The sequence below is a fragment of the Grus americana genome, chromosome 7 (assembly GCF_028858705.1).
Source record: "Grus americana isolate bGruAme1 chromosome 7, bGruAme1.mat, whole genome shotgun sequence".
NCBI lineage: Eukaryota > Metazoa > Chordata > Aves > Gruiformes > Gruidae > Grus > Grus americana.
In genome coordinates this window covers 7,831,506-7,846,679 of record NC_072858.1, presented here as the reverse complement: position 1 = coordinate 7,846,679, position 15,174 = coordinate 7,831,506, and the positions used below count along the sequence as shown (strand labels likewise).

At 49.6% G+C, this 15,174-nt stretch overlaps 1 long non-coding RNA gene across 1 annotated transcript; it reads left to right on the top strand.

Moving 5' to 3' along the window:
- The first annotated feature begins 10,159 nt into the window (after nucleotides 1-10,159).
- On the top strand, nucleotides 10,160-14,008 carry LOC129208953 (uncharacterized). The gene is made up of 2 exons (XR_008577928.1): nucleotides 10,160-11,334; nucleotides 11,438-14,008. It is a non-coding gene; the product is annotated as an uncharacterized LOC129208953 (long non-coding RNA).
- The last annotated feature ends 1,166 nt before the right edge of the window (nucleotides 14,009-15,174 follow it).

The window sequence follows — 15,174 nt, the reverse complement described above, 5'->3', positions numbered from 1 at the left end:
ACGGTGGGGCAGGGGAGGGACGGGAGGGAAAGGGGGGGTGTGTGTCTTTGGGGCTGGTCGTAACTTTTGCTGCCAAAAAAAAAAAAATCAAATCAAATTACTCCCCCCCCCACTGTATCCCCATTGCAAAACCGGATGATGATTATTTTTTAAGATTAATAAAGCGCAAACCCAGCGACCAGGTTTGGCGGTGGGGGACACCTCCCAGGCTGGGAGGATCCACAGAAAAGGGACTTAAAATCGCGGATTGATTTTTTTTTTTTAAATTTTTTTTCTAATGGCCATTTTCATTGGGGCAATTTTCAAGCACTGACCTTATAATATTCCGAGATCATAGAGCTACTAAAAAAAGTGACAAATGTTTCCTTCATGTCTCCTATACCAGAATGTAAATATTTTTGTGTTTTGTGTTTAATTTGTTAGAATTCTAACACACTATATACTTCCAAGAAGTATGTCATTGTCAATATTTTGTCAATAAAGATTTATCAATATGCCCTAAATTTTTAAGCAATATCTTTTGCCCTTCTCCCCAAATTTTTCGGAAACCGGTAGTTTCCCACCCAACCACCTTGTTTTTAGCTGCTGAACCCCCGCGGTCGGAGCCTGCGCTCCCTCGGCCGCGCCGCGCATTCCTGCGGCCATAGGCGCGTTTTCTTAATGAATTCACTGACTGGTAAATAGACCTCTAAAAATAAGCCGCAGAGACCCACTTGCTGTAAATAAATACCTTTAAAAAAACCCAAACAACCCCCCCCCCAAAAAAAAACCCCAAACCAACAAAAAACCCAACCCAACAACAACAAACCCAATCCCTTCCCTGATTAGAAACTGAAGTGCGAACCGGCTCGTAATGGGAGGGTGAAACTGGTCCGCAGCAGCCGCGCTCCGCTGAGAGGGAGAGGGGCTTGCCTTGGCAAAAATATGTATTTTATTTAGCGGGAGAGGATTCCCTCCCCGGCTTTTAAATTCCCTCGCCAGGTCGTTGCGGTGAGGAGCAGGTTCTGGGAGGCAGGGGCTGCCCCAGCTGCTGCTCTCCCCGCCGCTCTGGGGGAGCGATCCTGGGCACAGGGTAAAACTCTGACATTAAAGACGGGGGGGGGGGGGGGGGGGGGGAAGAAAAAAAAAAAAGTTGCTCTGGGTCCTTGAGGAAACTAGCTGGTTTTCTGGGGGTACACAGTTGTTTTTTCATGCTTCATTTGCTCCTTAGCCTGATAGACTGCATTAATCAGTTTTATTTCCATTGATAGAGAAACCTCGTCTGCTCTGTTCGAGCTACAAAGAATCCTGCAAGCTTTTGTGAAAGTGCAAATCAGTTTAGGCAATTATCATACCAGGAATATGAAGGGGAAAGAGGAGGCATTGCCCAGTGGTCTCCTTTAATCTCTTAATCCGTGGATCCAGGGGGGCTAGTTGGACATAATTTAGGACAATCTGACTACCCTTTACACTGTGATAAGGCGAAGTTACAATGCATCGCGAAAATACGAGCTTTGTTAAACATTCTGCCTTGAAAAGTTAAGATTAGACATTCTATGCACGTGTTGGCTCTATCGGGTACTATGTAAATTTATTTTAAAAAAAAAAAATCCGATTTTTTTTTTTTTTAAACATTGCTCCTTATACAATCCCGGTGACTTTCCATTCACTAGCGCTACAAATCTGAGAGAGGCCCAGGCAGGGTTAGGACGCATGTCGCAATGCAGTCCCTTCCATTTAAACCTAGGCTAATTATTTAGTAGAGCTATTCCCAAGGTAAACTTCTCGTTGCGTTTTCCCCCTCCTCGAGCAGCTGATGGTGCAGATCCTGAAACCAAGCAGGGCGCACATTTCACCTTAACTCGCCCAAGTTGGCTTGCGCTCCACTTCAAACCCATGCAAATGGGCAAACATTAAACGGATCGCAGCTGAACAGCAGACTTGGGCCTTTCTAGAAATTGTTTCCCATCTTGATAAAAGGCTTATTTCTGCAGGAACCATATACTTTTTTCCCCCCGTTTTTTTTTTTTTTTTTAAACCGTGAGGGAAGAGAGGGAGAGAGGAAAAAAAAATTAAGCGTCCTATGTAGCGTAACAGCAATAAAATCTTCAGAGAATGCCATTAGCTTTGAAAAAAAAACCCTAAAAGCTTTATTACAAACCAAGCTTTGAAAATAGGGGGGATTAGGAGTCTGAAAGGGTCCCACAATGGTTAGAAGAAAAGGTTTCATGCTAATGAGGTTAATGCCCTTTGTATCTCAGGACTCCACAACTTCATTACTCCCTATCTCCGGCTGCACCAAGCGGCTCAGAACACTGCAATCCACTCCAGCTCTCCCCTGCCTTGCCTAGAGAAGGATTTGATAGCAGCTCTGTTCAAACTAGATAATTATATCTTTTCAAGTCGGAATTAAGATAAAGAAAGTGAAGCAAAGGCGGCTAGCCTTGATCCACTGCAAACAAATTTGGCGCACTTTCTAGTCTCTCTCCCCCTGCCTCAATAGGCAGGACAGTCAGCTTATTAGACCCTCATTTGCTTTATTAATTCATCTATTTAAAGTGGCAGGATTAGAGAGAAGGAGAGGCAGAGTCTAATGTGGGACAGTGGATGCCAGGCAACGTGGAAATATAAATATTGGCGAGATGCTATCCGAGCGGGTGTTTAAAAATACATTTTATATTAAATAACTGAGAGGGGTGGGGGAGGGAGGGTGTATTTCGGGTGGCGAATTGCAGACTCGGGCGGATTTTCACTGCTCTTTCGAAGGAAATCTCGGTGCCGGCTGCCGGAGGCCTGCTGCCCCCCCCCGCCGAGGACGGATGGTCCCGCGGAAAATCCGCTGCTCTCCGCGCCTCGCCGGGGATTTGGCCAGGTGGACCCACAGGCTGGGCAGGGGGCTGCAGGTTTGAGCGGAGACCCCCACCCCACCCGCCCAGGGCCGCCCCCCTCGGCCCTGCCTGCCGGCAGCGCTGCACGGGGGCGGCCCGCGGGCGCGGAGCGGTGCGCACTCCCCCGCGCACGGGCGCTGGCAAAGTGACCGCAAATCTGACCGGCTGATGTGTGCCGTCTCCGTCCTTCATCCCTTTACTCTGTCCATCGACCAAGGACGGCTCAACCCTCGGCCCCCTCCCCCCGTCTCGCCTCCCCCCGGCCCCTCTCAGACGTGTCACCGCCAAGCAGCGGGCCCGAGGACCGGGGGCTCCCGCCTGCACCTCCCGCCGCCCGGCCCGGCCCGGCCCGCCGTGCGGCCGCCGGGTCCCCCGCCGATGGCGGAGAGGGCCGGATCCTGACCTCGCCGCAACTCTGCCGGCTCCGCACAGCGCCTTCCCGGCTCTGCTCCGCGTTCAGGATCTGGCCCCTCACGCCTTGGATTTTTAACCCTTTCCCTTCGAATAAAGCCGGCGGCTCCTAGCCCCTCCGTGGCCACTTCCCACCGGCTACCACGGGGTGTGATTTGCACCCCCCACGCCGGCGCAAACGCGCACCCCTCTCTTTGCCACTCGACCAGGTTGAGGCGAGAGGCCTTTGGAGTCCTTGCTTTGTTGTATTTCGAAACGCTGTTTATTTACCTCCCTCCCCTTTGATGGATCGCGCTGTTACTTATGATGGTTTGGCGGAAATTAGCGGTTCCCCCCCTAATTAGCACACAGCCTATCTGCCTTCCTCGTAGGAAATAGGCAAAGCAGCTCCGGCCAGACCGGATTCCCTGATAAACGGGATTCTCCCAGCCCCTGCTCCCGTGTCCATCAGCGGTTCATCACTGCTCGGAGCTAATACAGCAATTGATTTACTTCTCCAAAGGGTCCCGCTGCGAAGGGGACGCGGGAGTTTAGAGAACCTCCTGACCCCGAGCCGTAACCTCTCTCCTCGCCATCCCTTCTCCTGGTGGGACACTCTCTCAGCCGGGGAAGCCCAGGCCGTGGTCCACGCCTGAAAGCGAAAGGGCCATTAATCACCTTCCCTCACTCTCTTTTAATTGGCCTTTTGCAATTAGCGCCTGTTGCAAGGGATGGCGACCCGTCGGCTGTGAGGGAACTCTGCCGGTAGCCCCTGCCTCTGTTCCCTCTTCCCCGGGGGGGGCGGGGAGGGCCGTAGCCGCCCCAGCTCCGTGGCTTCCCCCGCAAGGTGCGGGGCAGGCGGATGCTGCGGGCACCGCTCCCCCGCCGGGGCTCAGCCCGCCTCGCAGGTGTCTTCCCCGGCCCGGGAGCAGGCAAAGCGGGCTCTGCCGCCACCGCCACCTCCTCCTCCCCGCCCTGAGGCCGCTCGGCCCTGCTGCCTCGGGAGCCCCTGCTCCCCCGCACGGCCCGGCTGGAGCCCTGGATGCTGCGGGGGCTTCGGACGAGCATTTATAGACCCGCTCTCCATCGCCCACGGCTGGACCTGACGTCAGGAAGAACTTGATCTCGCCCGCTTTGCTCCTGCTTCTGAAACTGATCCTTGAAATGAGAGAACAGACTCTACACAATTCCCATGGCCTTGACATAAGGTACAGCGATAAATATACACCACTAATGAGCAATTACCATATAATCACCTTCCAATTAGCTCGCATAATGATGAATTAAACATTCTAGCCTGCTGGATTAGGTTTCTTACTTTGTATATTATTTACGAAGGCTAGCTTCTGCTGAGCACCAAATATCAAATTAGATAGGGAATTTTCAGTTGGGGGTAATTATGCATTCAGTGCATGCCCGGAGTTTTTGTCACCAGCTAACTAAAGTGTATTGGAAGGTAGTGTCCATCCTTTTCTGTCTTCCCTTTTTGATGTCTTAAAACAAAGTCCACGCTTTTCCACCAATGCTCTGCGCGTCGCTTCCCTCCTTCTTTCCTTAAGGCTGGACAGACAGAAAAACTGGCCGATTTTTTCCCTGGGACAGTTAAATTATGAGGAGCAGGCAGAGGTAGGAGCTGGGGAAAGTAAATGCGCTCTCTGGGCACACGGTCCTCTCGCCACATGGTTGCACCATCCCTGGGAGATGGGAGGAAACCCGCCCCGTTGTCCCGGACAGGTAGAATCGTCCTGGTCCTCCGCTCGGGGTGGTGGGGACCGGCCGGGCAGAGGCGGAGACATCACCCCACACCCCCCCGCGATGCTCTCCACACAGATCCGATGACACCTTCCCGCGAGTGGCTGTTTTCTTCGTCATTCTGGGAAGGGTACTCCAAAAAACATCGAGTCCTGGCTGAGTTTGGTCCGGGGGAGGGTGGAGGGAGAGAGCGGGCAAAGCTGTGGACACTGGGTGCCGATTCCCCCTGGAAGGGAAGGAAAGGAGAAGCAGCAGCCCCGTAAGAGGAGAGGAGGATGAGAAGGGCTCGCAGGCGGAGGTCAGGCTCTCGGGCGGTCCCAGCTTCAGGAGGGGATGGAGGGACGGCGGCTCCGGGCGGGGAGGGGGTCTCGCAGCCGCCGTATGCAAGCAGGAACCCATCTCGGAGCTGCCTGGCTTTTGTTGGTTTAAGCTGGACCCTTAATGTTTTCCTAATTAACGGTTTGAGTGTGAGTAAACCTCCGCGAGGCGTTTACAACCTGGCCATAAAGTGGGAGCGGAGAATCTCCCTGCCTCCTGCACTGCCCGAAATCATTCGTTGGGGGCTTGAAGGGGGGCAGAAAACCTCCCTACAGCCCCACCAGAAAACCAAGGGCTTAGCCAGCCTCTTGCCTGGGATTACCTTTTTACAAGTGGGGGTCTTTTCCTAGAAAAGAGAGGACAAACTGGTGGCCCCCTCTCCCCCGTCTGACACACGGACTTCTGGAAAGTCTCAGCGATTCCCAGGCAGGAAAGGAACAGCCCAAGAGAGCAGCGATGCTCGCCTTCACCGGTTCCTCCTCCCCCCCCCCCCCCAATTGTGTGTTTTATTTAAAAAGTTAGGGGGAAAAAAAGGCAGGCGGAATTTAAAACAATTTCAGTCCTCGAGTGAAAGTGTTGACTGAATGAGTGTTGCTGACCTGGCCCCAAATAAACTCAGATAAGATGTGGAAACTCATCTGTCAAGTCGTGAACGTCTGGAAGCAGCAGCTGATCCAAGCCTGACCAGTAAGAAGTTGCTGAATTCCCGTGTTTCAGTGGGTTTCACTCATAGCTTTATCAGTATTTGAACAACCTTTTTGTGGTTTTGCTGTGTTCACAGAAAGCGCGGAGTCCTGACTTTCTCCATCAGGCCGGAGAATAGCGCCGAGGCTGTTATTTTATCTTTAGATCAGCAAGTTGGTATCAGAGGCAGGGAAGAAAGTGCATTCTTGTGGGTTGTGAGAGTGAGATATTCCCAGATAAACTCTTCTGCGATCTCATTTATAATCCACATGATCATGGCTATTTTATTTGGCATACGTATGTCGAGAGGAGACGTTTGCTGTGCTGGGATGTTTAGGATCCAAATATGATTATCAAGTCCTTTTCAGAGAGTTATCTCTTGTGTCACCCTCCTTGTCCCGGCAAACGCGTTGCCTTTTTGAAGAGGTCTGTAAGCCCGAACCGTACCTGCTTCCCCGTGGGCTGCCAAATGTCACTGCTCAGGGTCAGGAAAAAGGGACGAAAGAGGAAGACGGGATTTGCAGGAGTAACGGCTGCTCAAATAAAATGTGAAAAGGTCTTTTCATAAGAACAATATTATTTTATTTTAATTCCTGGGGAATGCAAAATAATAGGAAGCCAGATCCGCGCTAAAGCACTGACTAAAATCTGTAAGGAGGAAACAGAGAGCAAAAGAAAGAGAAAAAGAAATAAAGAGAGGAAGAATGAGAGAGATAGGGGAAAAGAGAGAAGGAAGGAAGGAAGGAAGGAAGGAAGGAAGGAAGGAAGGGAAATGTCATATGTGGAAGAAGAAGCCAAGGTCGCAGTGTGGAACTGAATGAAAGTGTCGCAGGGACATTGTCAGAGGAGGTATGGGGAAGGGTCGTTGAGTTCAGCGTCGAACGGGCTGGGAAATTCAAGCCAATTTGCCTTTGGCAGACTCAAGGGCTTTCGGAAATCCGCTTTCTTTCCACCATTGTGGCCAAGTCCTGAGACGTTGGGTCGGTCTGTTCTATCGGTTTTCCTTGGCAAATCATGGCGACCCCCAAAAACAGCCCCGCTCGGCAAAGCGGAGAGTCCTGGCCGGGGCGGTTCCGCCTGTGCAGCGCCGAGCACCGGCGGCAGGCAGGGCAGGCAGGGCGGCGGGGCAGGCAGGGCGGCGGGGCAGAGCTGCGGTGCCCTCCCGGCGGCCTGCCGGGATCAGCCTCTTTCCTCTCCCCGGTGGGTGTTTCTCTTGTCCCGGGGCCCAATCCTGGACTCAGGAGGGCAGGTAGGAGGCGGGGGGCTGCCCGAGGTGGACAGCCGTGTCCTCCGTGGAGGGGGACCACCTTCCCGCTGCTACCCCGCGCATTGCCATGGAAACCGGTGCAGCTGCGGATCAAAGTTTCCCGGCGGCTCAGCCCCGGGTGCCCCGCCAGGGACCCGCCAGCCGCCCCCGGCGCCCCGCAGCTGCCGGGAGAGGGTCACAACCCCCCGAAACGACCCTCCTCGGCCGTCAGTGGGCAGAAGCGCGGCTTGGGGGCAGCTCTGTCGGGAAAAGCCTTTCTGGTGCCTTTTCTGCCTTGGGTACGGGGGTAAAAGATGGGCGGGGGGGTGCCCCTGAGGTGGGCGGCAGCAAACAGGGGAGAAACACCGGCCGCCAACCCTCTCTCTTCCCTCCCTTGCTCAGAGGACCGCGGGGAGACGTGGGGCAAGGATAGAGATGCGAGGCGGCAGGACGCGGGGCCGCCGGATGCCGGAGCAGAGCTGGTCCCTCTCCCCGGCCGCTGTCCTGCTCTGCCCTCCCGGCCATCGTCTTCCGCATCTCCCCGGGCTCCCTGGCCCTGCGCCCGGCCCCGCGGATGCGCCCAGCGCTGCGGGACCTGCAGACCCAGCCGGGTCCCTCCTCTTGCGGGACGGGGCCGCTGCTTCTCTTTCGGGTATAAGGGTAAAACTCGAGCAGTCTCCCCGCTCGTCCCCGTGACTTAAATGATAAAGGAGTAAAAGGCAACGTTTACATCAGTTTAATTAAGGAGGGTTCTTGTACCTTCCGGGGGATCGCATCATTTAACATGAAATATTCATACAGGAGGTTTCCCGAACTGCTCCGTTTAATCATTCCTGCTGCCAACGAAGAGCTCTGTCTTTATACATGTATGTAATTTGATTTTAATGTCCCCGCTGTTCCATCTGCACATGTCCGGAAGGTAGGCCCCTGTGAGAAAACCAAGGATAGGAAACACTGCTCAGCAGGGCCGGGACCCGGCCACCCTCCCGGTTCCTCCCCGGCCGAGGATGCGCCGGTGCGGGGGGATCCGAGACCCGGCCGCCCTCCCGGCCCTCCCGCGGCCAGCCTTCACCCGGGAGACGCGCAGGCTGGGCCGGAGGCGCAAGGCGACCACCCCAGCGCCCCGTCCTGGTGGAGGCCGGAGCCCTCCGCACCTGCGGCGCCTTCCGCAGCCTCCCGCGGAAGATGGGGAGCGAGGCGGGGGGAGCGCTCGGCTCCGGCTCGCCCGCGGGTGCGCACCTCCCTCGCTCAGCCCCTCCGGCCGTACCCTCGGCTTCTTTCTCTCCCCCGCTCCCCCACTGAGCTGTTTCGCATTCAGCTGGGTGAATTACTGCAATTATATATTCCTATTTAAAAGAAGAAGAAAAAAAAAAAGAGGCAGAAAACAAAACACACAGGAGGAAAAGAATGTGGCGTCGACTAATTTAAACCAGTTCAAGTGGAAGGGCTGTCAATTCTTTAAGTAAATGATGCTGTGTTGATTCAGATGTTTCTCGCCGTAATTGCTGTCTGAGGGGGAACAGCAGAGGCTCAAACTCAGCGACTCGCAGCCGGTGCGGGAGGGAGGCGCCGGGTCGGGGCCGCTTTCCCCGGGCGGGCTCGGCCCCGCTTCTCCCCTCTCTCCCCGGTGAGCCGGCTGCGCAGGGTGGATGGCCGGAGGGCTTCACCCCCGCGCAGTAAGCAGTCTTTGCAGGCTCCTGGTCACCCTGTTTGGATGGGGAAGAAGAAAGGGGAAAGGACATTTCCCCCTGAAATGATGAGCGCCGCTCCCATCTGGATGTACCCGGGCAGACTTATCTATCAATCACGCTTTTTATTGGGTGTCACCAGCTGGGGTGTTGCGAGAGAAGTGCATGTTAAATGATGCCATTAGACTGTAGTGCAACAAGCAAAGACGAGGTAATTGGCAGCAATTCTCAGACCTAGTCCGGTGACCTGTTAATCTGTTGCCACCAGCACTCAGCCAGGAGAGGAAAAAAAAAAAAAAGCTGCAGAATGGAAAAAAAGTCTTTGACTTATCTCAGACCTGGTCAGCTTGTTAATGTTCAACTTGTCAAGAAAGAAGTGTTTCTGGGGGAACCCCATCTCCATTCAATCAGACCGTTAATCCATTTAGTGAGTGTAATATATCATCCGTGGTTTAATTTGTTCTCCCAGGTTTCTTGGATCTTTTTCTCCCCTTCCTTCATTTGGATCACATAAGATTTGGCACCAGACTGTTGGAAAGAAGAACCAGAGGGTCTCTGTAGAGCAGGCAGCACTGTTTGACAGCTCTGCCTTTGCACTTCCTAGCCAGAAAGCGGCTGTGGGATCAGAAAGTTTGGGAGATACATGCAGGCCTTCACCCTTCCAGAAACTTGGCTCACATAAACTTCCCTCCTTCATTCATAATAAAGTGTGGAAGGAGTTGCTGTCCCGCTCACGCAGGCGGGACTGTTTGGGTGTAAAGCTTTGTACGACCCTTAGATCCTGGACCAAACATCCACAGTGGCTGGAGGCGTAAAAAAGAAACTTAAACAGGCCGAAACCAACTGTTTAAAAACAATTCCTTCACAAGGTTACTTTGCGTCAGAAAGAAGAGATAGGCGCTTGGGTAGCTTAAAGGAAAACAGATTTTTAACAGGTGACTTGGAATCAGTGGTGTTTTGAAGAACTCAGGGTAGAAACCATGATTCCCCCCAAATTAAAAATGTTTTACAGAAGGTGGCAGTGAGATGGGACCCACCGAACTACCATCGCAATGTATTTTTTCAGCACTAAGCAGGGGACATAAAGTGTGTTTGAGTTAGCTTTATTTTATTGCAGCTTTCCAGCCTTCCTTGATTTTTTTTTTTTTTAACTGAGAGAATTATCAGGAGAGGTCCCTAAAAAGTGATCTTGTGACCTTACCACAAATACAGGGCTCAGAACAGTGGCCCTTACTCAATAGAAACAGTCACCATTTCTGAAATGGCTGCTGGGTTGCACACAAGGAGATTCGAGGTATTTTCCATTATTCATAAATATTTCAAGCAGGTAAGTTTAAGACTTTTTTGTTGCTGATGAGTTATTCTCTCTCTCACACACATGCACACAGACAAGAGCTACTTAGAACACACTTGGATTTGAGTCCAAATCAATGAATAAATTACACAGATGGGTTTCATTGCTTCTATATTTGCTACATATAACAAATCAGCAAAAATGTTCAGCTCATTAGTAGGGACAATACAATGTTGGAGGGGTCCAATGCGACAATGAAAGACGTGTTCATTTTTTCCTGTAATGTGACTGATGGTTGGCTCAACAACTGTGGTTTATAGCAGACCTTTCCTTTAATATAACATACTTCTGCAAATCTTGTGAGAAAGCCCAAAACATTAATACATGACAGAATTAAAAATAACTTCCTTAAAAAGGCTAAATTACATGTTTTGGAAAGTTCCAGCTATGTTAATCTCATGACACTATTTCATGCTGAAGAACTGTCTTTTTTTTACAGGAAATAACTGCAATCCAGTAGCAGCTAAACCATTCCGGTGGGTATATGTAGCTTATTCGGCCTATACATTAAGGACCAGTAAATCTACATGCTCTAAAATAAAGGTTTAAATTTTATCTTACAAATGAAGATCAGCAAATTGTGCTCTGCACATATTTATAGCCCTTGTTCCACACTGGCACTTCTTAGTTTTTTAGGGTGACACAAAATACCTGTCTTTCCCTGTCTATCCATTGTCACTGCAGAGTTACTACTTCAAGACAAGATTCCTGTTCTGAATGGCACCATCAGGTCAAACGTTGGAACCCTTTCCACTTCTGCCCCACGGATGAGCTATGATTGAAAGGCAGCAAGTGGGCTTTGCTTGGAAAAGGATGCAGAAATTTGTGCAAAGCTTTTAGTTGTCATGCTGAGACTAGTGGAAAAAGTAATCTTTTTTGATTTTTTTCAATAAACAGGGCTTACACATTGCGATAAATGAGGCTACCTTGTGTCATGACTGGTGTTAGAAGCCTTTACATTCACTGCTGGGATGCCATGCAAGTGACCTTGTAGTGAGAGCCCTTTCAGCTAACAGCACAGCAGACATGCCACTGGTGAGTTTAAGGTGCTCAGGGTACAAGTATGTCCTCCTGATTCTGCATTCCTATGGCTATTTGAGTCTAGATCACTTTATTTTTGTTCTGCTGACTGGTACAGACTATGATCCCTACATGGCCCAGAAAATCTTCTGTATACCACAAAGACCGTTACCAATTATGCATCTCTTGGACCATTTCCATTTAAGGAGAACCTCTTCCAGAGATACTGATCCAGTGCTGATTTGTACAGCCAGCGATTTACCCATGTGAAGGTTGGTGTGGCTCCTTCGTTTCTCTGTATGTGACCATTCCCAAAGTTTGCCATTGTCTCAGAACACTCACTCTGTGTGTTGCTCTTGCAGAATAAAGAGCCTAATATCAAACTCTTTTCCTCAGCACATGCAAAACTCCTTTCAGAACCTGGAATTTCTGATATTTTCCTTACTTAAACTCTGTTTAGCATCTAAGTGAGATGTAGGTAACAAGTGGTTGGGCTGGAACTAAAAATGACTTTTCTTCCAAAGAGAGACAACTGTGTGTAACGGGAATGGAAAGGGTCTTCCAGAGGAACAGCCCACTCAAGAAAAAATGAAAATATTTCACCAGGTTCTGCATCAACCCAGAGTATTGCAAGGAGGAGAACATGGGCACTGACCTCCCCGTGTGTGCAGTGCAGTTTGACGTGGCCTGTGATTCAGCTCTGAGTGGCAGCTGAAGTCCCACCACGGCCCTGAGCCCTGCTGGGGTTGATGCTCTCAGGGACTGCTTACCGAGCTGGCCAAATCCCCAACTGCCAACCTCAGTCTGGTTGGGAAATTTCATTAATGTCAGCTAAAAAATTGGCCCCAGGGCATAAAAACCAGGAATATGAGCTCCAGAGTTAGAATACCCTTTAACGAAAAGAACCCCTTTAGCCTCTGAGAAGAGGGGACCAAGTAGACCACCCTGCTAATGCCTGCCCTCCGGTACCCTCTGGCAGAGCGAGTTGCTCTCTCACTCAGGTAAGAAAAGCAGGGGAGATGAAGATCCGCCCACAGGTATTTTCAAGCTAGTTTGGCAAACCAGAGAGACAAATCCTTTTGCTCTGTCTTTGTACAGCACCTAGCACCGTGAAGTCCTGGTCCATTCTGGAGCTGCCAGGGACTTCTACAGCACAAATAACAAATACATAATGCATCTGCTAGAGAACTCATGAACCTTTTATGTTATTTATGTACTAATCTGAACAGCATGGGCCAGATTGTGATCTTAGTTATTCTGGAGTAAATGAGATACGGGTTTGGCCTTACATCCATAAGATCTATAGTCAATCAGTGTTTCTAATGTGCTCATCATGGAAATATCTTGGCATTGCGCGGCTGGCCCACTTCAGTGTGACTAGAATAGCAAAGCATTATATTAAGCAAACAGAACAGTTTGATTTATAGATTTGTGGTAAGAATAGTTCGGTTTTCCAGGGTGTTCAATTTAATTAACATTCTCCAGGGAAAAAACTGCTATTGTTTCCCTAACCACATGCCTTCCAATACAAAATAAACTCTTGCTGGTGTGTATGTGCTGCTTAATTATCCTAAATGATTCCTTTTGAAAGTTGTCTATTGACCTGCTCCTACACTTCACAAGTGGAGCATATCCCATTCACTCAAGAGTGTATCTACCTGCACTTAGCAAAAAAGAGATACCAGATGAATTTTAACACTGCTAAAACAAGAATACAACCTGCTGCATGCAGCGTTCCCAAGTGGTGTGTGTGAATAAGGCTGCAAGGAGAATTTATAAAGCCAGGTAAGTTGCAGCAATACCTGTAAGTCCTAATTCCAGCTGCCGTTAGACGTTTGCAGATGTCTGGGGATAAATCTACAGCGAGAGGCTGTGCCGGGATGCTACTGGAGTGCAAAGCATGATCTGTTTGGCCCACTAGAGACAAAATCCTGCTGCCAATATTCACTCCGAGCTGCTCCATGGGTTCGATGTGCTGGTTTTTAGAGGGGCAAGCTGCAGTAAAAGCAAGTCCCAGGTACTCAGGTCACTCCTTGCTCACGTGTCTGTGTAAAACACACTGCCTTTCACACCAACGCGGTGTCTGACCCGCCATCTTCATCTTCCAGGCGCTCTAGTTGCTTTTCAAGAGCGCCAGGATTCAGAAGAAGGAGATGGTGGAGCTGTCTTGACTCCATTTATTCCAGCACTTAAGTGGAAACAGAACTGGGCCCAGTGAGCATTGCAGTGTGGGATGACAGGAGGGCGAGTTTTCGTGTAGTTGAGTCAGTAGTGAGAGCTGGCTGTAGCCGGCTCTGACTGAACACAATAAACAATTCCACTTGCAACATACTGTACTATTTAAGGGCTCATAGATGCCAGTGGGAGTTTTGCCTGAATAGCAGGCAAATAACAGGTCCTTATTCTCTATCATATCTCATGAAATATCACAGCCTCACATGTGTTGCAGAGGCAGATAATGGAGCGACGGAGATAAGAGGGAGCCGGGGAGGTGAGCGGTGCAGCGGGGCAGTGCCACTGCCTCCCCACCGCTGGAGTGTCGGCCTCGTCCGGCTGGCGAGATCCCATCCGGGCTGGAGCCGTCCAGAAGATGCTCTACGGACAGCGTTGCATGGGCCAGGGAAACTACGCAATTAGGCCCTAGAAACTGTGGATTAACTCTGTAAAGTAAATGACATGATTACAACAATTCCCTTTAGACTTAACATCTATTCATCTCTGCCACTGTCTTTCCATTAGTTTTGCTTTCCGATGACACCATCCCATTTTTTTTCTCCTTTTGTGTAACAAAATAAATCCAAATTTTAGGGAAAGATTAGAAATACTTTCCTCTGCTGTGCAATGTGCAAGCAATTTATTGAATGGTCTCAGAAGACAAGTTATGTTGCTCTCCTCCTGCAGTACCATTGATTCAAGCATAAAGCAACAGGTTAAAATATACTCACATGCTCATTCATAAGATATTAAAAATAAAACTTATCAAAACAAGCAGCAGATTTTTTCCTAATATTATTGTATATAGTTTTCATAAATGTGGAGGCAGCTTTTCTGAGAAGCATATTTTAAACACATCTAAATTATATTGAGAGTCAAGGCCCAATTTGGTAACAAGCTGTGAGACATCAAGGGTTCTTTTAATGAAGAATTCACGCTGGAAAAATGTATGTCACAAGACATATGAATAGATGCCTCCATGATTACTAACCCTTCGCTCCCCGTGCATTGATTCATTGTTAAAGGCACATCCACAGAAAGTGATTCAGATGAAGTCCCGGACTCCAAATAGCCAATTGGGTCTCTTCGCTAGTACGCAGAACTCCGAAACAAAGCGGCATCAGCAAAGATGCCTGAGGTTTGATTTGAATTTTGCTCTAGTTGACTGATACTATTTATACCCCGGGCTAATCAGAACCAGGGCTGTTTCATCACACTAAATGTCAGGAAAAATATATCATGTGCATCAAGGGAGAAATCTTGGCCCCACTGAAGTCAATGGCAAAACTCCCATTGATTTCATAGGGGCCAGGATTTCACCCTGAAAAAAAACCCTCATGCTTTATAACAGTTTAAATGGCAATGGTTTTATCTGTGAGTGCTTTTAAGAATTGTTTTGGAGAAAAATATATTACTGAAATGCAATTACGTATTTATTTAGCCTTTACAGAGCAATTGATGTTTTCATGAGCACTGCAAAGACATTTAAGTGGAGTACCTCAAGGCTGAATATGTATGATATGCAATTGGGCAACTATTAGAAGGCATAACTGAATGTGATTCACTGTCTTCAAACCCAATTTTGCTAATAAGCTCCCGGGTTTGCATCTGGATGATCCAAATGTGAATATTTTTCCTTCT